The sequence below is a fragment of the Camellia sinensis genome, chromosome 6 (genome assembly GCF_055761805.1).
Source record: "Camellia sinensis isolate YWXY chromosome 6, ASM5576180v1, whole genome shotgun sequence".
Taxonomy (NCBI): Eukaryota; Viridiplantae; Streptophyta; class Magnoliopsida; order Ericales; family Theaceae; genus Camellia; species Camellia sinensis.
The window spans coordinates 132,538,696-132,548,181 of NC_138966.1; the positions used below are offsets into that span (position 1 = coordinate 132,538,696).

Sequence of the window (9,486 nt, forward strand, 5' to 3'; positions counted from 1 at the left end):
AGCACACATTGGGAGCATTCATAAATGGCATGGAATCCGCATAAAAATAGCCCGGCAAATTATACCGGTGGTTCCTAGATTTTACTCCTTACATCATTTTGATCCCTCCATTTTCAATTGGCTCAATTTTGACTCTTAACTTTAAATTTTGTATCAATTTGATCCAATTGATAATGTCATTAGTGTTTTTGATAGAATAATCATTGAATTAGTTGATTTTAACTCACTGAATTTAATAAATTTATAAGTTTATAAAAATGACAAATGCCACTTATATGCATATTTTTCATAAATTAAAAAAAAAATGCTGAGAGTTGTAATCAATTGAACCAAATTGAAACAAAATCATAAATTCAGAGTCAAAATCGAGTAAATTAAAATTATAGGAACTAAAATGATACAAAAATTAAAATACGAGGGCTATTATCACAATTTGCCCAAAATATTTCTTACAAATATGTAGGTGCCCACTATTTTGTAGAAGCCATGGTTTGCATGTTTATGCTGAAATGTATTCATGTGCGTAGATATATATATATATATATATATCTATATATAATTACTTTTCCTATTGCAAGTTATTAGTTTTTCTACTCCAAGGACATTGAAAAGATTTTGTACTTGGAGCAACATAGCCTATGGTTCCCCTTATCACAACTGAATTGCTTTGATCTTGTGCCACGTCACTTGAAATCGTAGAGATAATTTCTGTTAACCGGAAATCTCCAATATAGGTCGTCATCGCATCATCCAAAAGAACATTGCTTGGCTTTAAATCACCATGAATAATTGTACCACAATGAAGATACTCAAGTGCAGAAGCGACATCAATGGAAATATCCAATCTCTAGATTAGTTTAAGATTTCTAGGTTCTTCTGGTTGCCCATGGTTTCCACTCCAACTTGATGTAGCCATTTGCCTAAGCTTCCATTGGCCATAAATTCATATACCAAAGCTTTGAATTCATCACCATTGAAATCCACACTAGAACAAACTCTCAAAATTTTCAATAGATTTCGATGCCTTATTGCTCTCAGTACTTTGGATTCTGTCATGAAGCTCCTAGAAGCTCCTCTGGTTTGAAGATTGAGCACTTTCACTGCCATAACCATTTGAACTTGATCAAGATTCCCATTGTAAACTGAAGCATAGCTTCCAACACCAATTAGATTAGCCTTTGATAATCCATTGCTGGCTTTGAGAAGCTCTGCATAAAGAACCCTCAAAAATTGATGCATGATTGAGGCTTGCAAGAGGCCTTCTTTTTTTGAAACATGATGTCATTAAAGAAATATGAAGAAGCTAACAAACAAAGATAAAAATATCACAAGACCAACCACCAGTATGATCACTTTCATCCCGTGAGATAGATTATTCTTGCTTGATTTGAAGGATGGACACGGAGGAAGGCCTAATTTTACAATACCTCCACATAGTTCATTATTTCCAACAACTGAAATTGTACTCTCATTTTGTGGTGGACTCACGAAGGCCCAATAACAACCTCTAATTAGGATATCTAATTAGAGAAGAGCCTCTCCCATTGTAATTTACCCAAATATATAGTGCCTATTTAACTACCAATTGTAGCTTGCATCAAATTGTTGGAGCATTAGATGAGACTGTTGTCGGTTTTTTTTTTTTTTTTAAGGATTAATTATACTGACACCTCCTAAGATTTCTATTTAATATTGATTTTTCCCTCACATTTAAAAAATTGCACTTACTCCACTGTCAAATTAAAATGACATATTTGCCCTTTACCCTTTATACACATAAAATAATAAAATAATACAGATATTTTATTCATGTCATTTTAAAGGAAATAACAATCATCTTCTTTGATATAACTCACATATTTTTTTTTATTTTTTGTGTTTTTTTTTATATTTTTATTGATTTTTTTAATATTTTAAGCAATTTTATTTGTTATTTTTTAGATACACCTAATCTAGATATACTAAAGAAGTATAATATCTTGTGATTTTTTTTTTAAATTCACCAAATAAAAGAAAAATAAAAAAATTCAATATATTATCTTATTTTATTTTATTCAATTGATTTTTATAAAAATTTTTGTACAAATTTTATATTTTTTAAATATATCTATATTAAATTGATCTAATTTAGATATAATGGTGGAAATAAAAAAAATAAAAAATTATATTCATATATAAAGATTTATACAAAAAGTATTATAAAAATATTGTGATAGTGATATTGTCGTAAATATAAATCATGTTTATGAGTGCTTTGTTTTAAAGTGAAAGGTCACTATTAAAGTATATCATTATGTTTAAAAATTCGACATAAAATTTATATTTGTATATCTTCCCTCAATAAGAATATGTTCAGGTAGAATTTAATAATAAAAAATTGTAGAATATAGTCATGATGATAAGAAGAAGAAATGATAGGAAAGAAGGGCAAAATGGTCATTTAAAAAATTTTAAGGCATGGCATCAACAATTCAAGAGGCAATTTATAATGAGATTACAAACCTCAAGAATGAGAATATAATTTTTCAAATGTGAGAGGGAGATTGGTATTAAATAAAAATTTCAGGAGGTGTCAATACAATATACTCATTTTTTATTAAATGTCTTTAGAGTTTCTAGCAATATTTTTTTTTTCTTTCCTTTTTTTTGTTTTTGTTTTTTTTTTTCCTTCCATGTTGGTTTAATATAGCCCCCCCCCCCCTCTCAAAAAAAAAGATGATAACTTATCAGGATATTTTATTTTGTCTGGTTTATGTTTTAACTATTTCTTAACACACTATAACAAAATTGAATATTTATGGCTTGCAATACATGCCGTAAAAATTCTTTCATGGCATGCACACAAATGCCGTTATATGACATGCTGTGGAAAGTTGAGCATCTTTTATGACATGCAGGTAAAGTTGTAAAAAATAATAAATTAAACATTAATGGCATACTTTGTATGTCGTATATAAGTTTTTACGACATTTTTGTCATGCCATAAATCATCATACTTTCCATGGTATAATTTTGCATGTTGTAGAAGGTTATTTTTAATATATTTATGGCATACTTCATATGCCATATATAATATTTTATGGCATTTTCTTGCATGTCATAAATCATCATTTTTCACGACATAATTTTGTATGCCGTAGAAAGTCATTTTTAATATATTTATGACAAATTTTGTATGTCGTATATAATCTTTTACGACATTTTCTTGTATGTCATAAATCATTACACTTTTCATGACATAATTTTATATGTCGTAAAAGGTTATTTTTAATATATAATATATATACAGGAATATAACCTTACCTAACAGTATATAGACAGTAGCTTATAAAATGCAACTTGTTAACAAACCTAGCAGAAGCAGCAACTATGAAGTAGGCAAAAAAATCTAATACCCATACACCAAACAACCTGCATACTAACTTTCATTCTCAACTTCTATCATATCAAGCTGATAACAACGTCAAACATACAAACCTTAAAAAGTATCCAAATCATAAGATTCACTAATCTTTAAAATATGACTTTAAACATCCAAAAAGTATAACTACAAATCGTAAATCAATTAGTCTAATACTATTTTCACTCGTGGAAGTTGGAAGGTTGTCATGAGGAGTAGATTATATATTATTCCAACAATGAAGCAATTATTTATCTAATGGAACTTGCTTGATCATAAAAATCATTGGCGAACACATTTATGCAGCCATGACATATATCTCATATTAAAAACAGAGCTGAAAAATAGCCATATTCAAGTCATGATTCCATCTTGCATTCAGTTTGGATACATTCACAAATTCATTGTTGGGCCATCATCTCCACAATGGAACTAGCTTTATTATAGAATCCTATGAAGATCAGGCAAAAATATAGTATACATCGGTGATGCATCTTGTATTAAGCATAGAGATGGCAACTTGAAGTATTCAAGTCTGGATTCAAATTCACATGCATCCAGTTTGGGTGTAATGTGAAACGTACATGTGTTCTTATCAGATTAACAATATGGAAGCGGGACGCCATATTTCTACAATTAGAACAAAAGGTTTGGAGAAATTCAGAATTCCCAGAGTAGAAATTTACCTCATTCTTTAATTGCATCATAGCATCATAAATTGCAAAGCCCTCACTCTCCATTCCAACCTAAAATAATAAGAATGTGAAGCCACGAAATAACAACCATAAGAATCAATATAGAGAATACTGAAATCTGAGAAAATTAATGAATAGCTCAAGACACAGATACATCTAAGCAACGAATGTAAGCATAGTTTGTAATTGTATGATACTAAAGGCAGCAAAATGTTTTCCACATTAGATTAGGGGAACTCTCTTCTAGTAATTAAAAACACCACCACGGCAATGAAAATCCTAAGTTTCAAAATTTGTTTTATAAACATAAAGAAGTTCATGTAGCCTCATTAGGCTATGAAATTATCGACAAATATGTTTAACTAAAATATGTTTAAAATAGAACATACACCAACAAATATCTAGTTTTCATTAAATTGAGAATGTAATGCATGTGCTTCTGCTGAGACAGATTGTTCATTTGTTCATCCCATGTAGCCAGAATATGTGGAACAAGTATTAAGTTTAGATAGCCTCATGTAGATAACAACATAATTCCATGATTTCATCCAACCAGAGAAGACTTGCAACTACAATCATATTGCTAACTATTTTTCAACAACATTTCAGTATGTATGACATCATTAAGAAAAGAGGCATGAGTGAGCACAATTGATGGAAATCAATGGAAGACTCATAGTTTCACCATCATCACGAGTTGTTCCAGTAGAATTTATATAAATATATATCGGCTCTTTGGGACCCATCCATTGCAGGTACATTAATTCTGCAATCACAAGCTCTGTGACCATTGGCACCAATTGAAAAAAAATATATATATTCTTTAATTTGTTCAGAATTCTAAAAATATTCATCTCCTGATTGCATATTCTTATTTCTCCTGTAATATTTCCCCATACAAAGTAACACAAAAAAAGAATGTTAGTACATTCAAACCAGTTAAAGATTAGGTTATTTGTGCGTCGGGAGAGTAGGCTACACTGTGTGTTACAGGGATCAGATGTGCTGTTCTTTCAAATGGTAGGTTCGTATTTGAAGATGATAAAAATCTTTTGAAAGTGGAAAGAATACTTGTACAGTTTACAGACGTTAAATCCATAATGATAGTCTTCTATCTCGTTTCATGGTCCTACAATTCTCAGTGAAGAGGAGTATATTCGATCAAGAGTCAAGACAAATTGGGAAGTCTCAAAGACAAACATGCAAGTGATTTGAATATAAAATAACAAATGATTTGAATCAAAATTTACTTGAATTAAAACACTACATTCATCCTGACTACATGTACACTTTAAAAAAAAAAAAAAAAAAATCCATATCCCTCGCTAGCATTTTTTTGTTCTCCTCTTCACATAAATATTTTATTTCCCTTTCAAATTCCATTGTGTTGTATCGATCTTTTGAATTGATACTACAGCTTTAATTAGTTCAACTTGGATTGAATATTTAATAGAAAAGATATATGGAAACAAAAAACAAAGAGGATTTACCCATTGAATTAGAGTTAGATATGCAGGGAAGTATTTAAGAAGCATAGCATGATTGTTGAATGCCAATCAGATTATCAAAAAATAAGATGGTTACAAAGGCACATAGTGATACTTTGTGCCTCTCAGTCTTGCACTTCTTTAAAGTTAAAAGAAATCAATAAATATCCTCTGCAAACGTACCGTGTTTGTTTCAAAACATGCCAAGGGACACCAGCAGTCTGTGGTTGCAACCTTGTCTAAAAAAATAGGCAGCAGAAATAACAACCAATCATATTCACTATATCCTCAATTTTGAAACAGTTAACTAATATTATCAGTGAACTAGAAATTTTCACTACACAAAATTAAGGGGGGAATTAACTGACAATATTAGAGGCAACTCATATAAATCAAACTAGAAATTTTCATTTATCTCAATTTTCTTCTTCATCCTATTTACATATGTTTTTTTTGGTAGTGCTGTAATTTAATAAACTACATAGAATTAATAAAGCAATAACGCAATCTCTTTTTTATTCATAATCGCTTCAATCAAAATACAAATTGAAGCACAATTCAATAGTCATCCCAATTTCTACTCATAACTTTCAACTAATTAGGGAAAAATATAACAAATTACAGCACTAAGCCAAAATCAATTCAAACCATCTTCATAAATTCAAAATGTAGATCAAGTCAATTAAACAGACACAACACAACAATTCATCTTCAGAAACACACACACATATATATACATGATATATTACTCATCCACACAATTAAATATATGTGCATACACATAGAGAAATATAGACGAGTAAGGTTACCTCAAGTATCATAAAGATCTAACCATTTTTATGAAATGCACAAGCTATTTTCTCTTGAAATTTCCTGCATCAGCAAGTAAATGGGCTCCAAATTAGTAACTACCATGATGCGCATTCCAATTAAAATAGCACTCACAGCAATAACTACAACCATCCTATTAATAATAGGGGCATCGGTCCAGGAAAAATGCACCTCACAATGCTTTCAGCATTTTCATATATACTGCACAAAATCCTTATATTACTTTAACCTATCTTCTATTAATTTGGTGTATTCACTAGAACTGTAGTAATCATCAGGACCATGCCTTAAAGTATGGGTTGATATTTACCAAAGAACAATATATTTCCTTGTATCTAGTAATTATGTGTCGTTTCCAATCATATGTGTGAGGCTAATGAAGTTGAAGAGAAACAAAAGACAACGAAGGTAAGACACCTTAGTCTAAATCAGATCTAGCAAATAGAGAAATCCTAGCATGGGATTATTATTATTTTCAACATAAATCATTTGAAGAAATTCAATCAAAACTAGTCAAATTGTGAATAAATCAACAGAAACCTAATCATATTTGGACAAATTCTGAGTTTAGTTCCGATAAATTTGAGCAATCGATCGATCGATCGATCATGTGAATTTGAGAGAACAAAACTTGTAGATAGAGTTTTGAAAAAAGCTTCGTTCGCAGCCAATTCAACATCGTAGCCCTTAAGATTCGTTCACAGCCAATACATATGTATACAAATGCATCACATACGTGACCTAGATACGCATACATATAGATTGAGAAAGAGAGTGTAGACAGAGACCTGAGTGAATCTTCCTCCGATCAGTCCTAGAAACTCACAAAGAAAATCAAATCCGTGGCTCAAAATCGAAATTGAACTTCTAGTTCGTACGATATCGGTGGTGATCGGAGGGACAATGGACAGTGGTGGTGCTCGTGTGTTTGTGTGAGACGCCGATGGAGAGAGAGAGAGAGAGAGGAGGGTATGAGAATGATGTAAATAGTGATATAAGTTTATAAATTATTTTTGTATGGGTGCTTTTTCAGTAAATCCATTATCTAAAAGTGTTATTCCATAAGACCCATAGCGTTTTATAATATTTCATTAAGTCCATTTCATACTAAAAGACAAAAAAAACCCTAAAACAAACACGCGCCTATCCTTTCTTTGAATCTAATAACCATCTCTCTTCCCCTCTCTTATTGTGCAGGAAATCACGCACAGTGTCTCTACCACTCCAGAAATCCAAAGCTGTATTCCATATCAGTTCAACGCCCATAAGATTGTCTCTGTTTCATCGTCTCATCAACTTCCTTGTCATTCCTACGCCGTCGGTCGCCGAAATCGTGGAATCACCATTGTTGAACATCCGTAAGGTCTATCTTCGTCAAAATCACCTTCGACGACAAATTGTGACCACGCAACCATCGAAATGGGCAAAAAACGTAAGTAATCTACTCATTCATGTATTTAAACCCTAAATCTCTTTTTGAACAAACAACATTGTGAACTTTCACAAATATCTCCTGTTTTCATTCATACAATATATAGGAGTCCATATTGTTCATACCCTAACCTTTAATCTGAACCCCTTAATCGTAATTCCTAATTAGATTGTTTTTTCCAATCAAAAACATCACAGTTGCCATTATGTTATGTTCACACCTATGAACATTCAAATGGTTTGGAAGAATGTTGGCCAAACCAAATTGTTTCTGTTGTTGTTGTTGTTGTTGTTGTTGTTGTTGAAAGCTGTGAACATTCACATGGATTGAAAATGTTTGGCCAATCATTATTTTGTAATATTGTAGATATTTTTTTCCCCTTCTGTGAATGTTTGCCTGGTTGGTATTGTTGATTGTTAATGGTGATCTAATAATTTGAACCTTCAATTCTTGATTATTTTACATGAAAGTCGCATGAAATACAGTCCCTGCAACTATTAACACTATCCTTCCCCCCCTCTATCAAATTGTTGTTATTAACCGTAGTGAACATTCACATTTAAAATTCCTTGTGTTAGATGTTGTTGTGATACATAATTATGTTGTGAACATTCATTACATGTGTAAATTAATTAGACACTTGTGAATATTAACCACTGCCTTTAGATGAAATATATCACTTTTTTTTATCCCATGTTTCAAATTGTATTTCCATTTTGAGGTTGTATTATAATATTGGCATTGCATGATTGTAGTAAGAATGTGCATTGCCATACAAATTAGGACTGTAAATGTTCATAACATCCTTTTATATGTTTGTGTTAACATCCACATGTTCTTAAATGCTGTTCATGGTTGTATAAACATACATTGATTTTTACACACTCACACAATATGCACATTGTGTTTGTGCTGACACAGTCAACATCCACATCCATGTACAAATGTGGATATTCACATCCAGACACAAAACTGTGGACATTCACACCCATGCACACAACTGTAAACATTCACATCATGGCAATGCTGTGAATGTTCACATCTGTTCCACTATGCTAATCACATGAGCCTTGATTTAATTTTTTTTAAATGCTCAATTGTTGCAGATCTTGCACAGAAGAAAACCTCAAAGAGAAAAAGAGATGAGTACCATGTCAAGGAAGAAAGCCCACAAGCAAATACTAGTAGCAATGTTGACATGCGGCGTGTCAACTACAGATCTAGCATGACTGGACTGGTGAAATTAATAAAAAGCACCAAATTCACACAAGCACAACTTGGCTGCCTGCGACAAACACCTTTTTGGCATTTATTAGATGCATTGAGAAACAATGAGATCGACCTTGACAAATGCATGAAGTACGATGATGTTGTTGTGCATGTCCTACAAATGTACAAAGCTTCAAAAGATGCCTTCTACATTGGGGAGAAGAAGATGAACATACACGACAACGACATCAAACTGATTTTTGGTGTGGACTGTGGCACCAAGCCAATGGACATATCATATGGTGCGAAACCAAAGACTGGAATTATAAACAAAAGATGCAAAAATGTCAGCCAGTTGACTTCAAAATGAACACGCACCTTTTTGACCGAGGCATTGAAAGGCAAAAAGAAAGATGACAATGAAGAAGTCGC

General features: G+C 31.8%; 1 long non-coding RNA gene across 1 annotated transcript; it reads right to left on the bottom strand.

Moving 5' to 3' along the window:
• Positions 1-352: 352 nt before the first annotated feature.
• On the bottom strand, positions 353-7,432 carry LOC114311611 (uncharacterized). The gene is made up of 4 exons (XR_014333076.1): positions 7,202-7,432; positions 6,392-6,455; positions 4,087-4,146; positions 353-1,208 (listed from the first exon to the last, which is right to left on the bottom strand). It is a non-coding gene; the product is annotated as an uncharacterized LOC114311611 (long non-coding RNA).
• Positions 7,433-9,486: the final 2,054 nt, after the last annotated feature.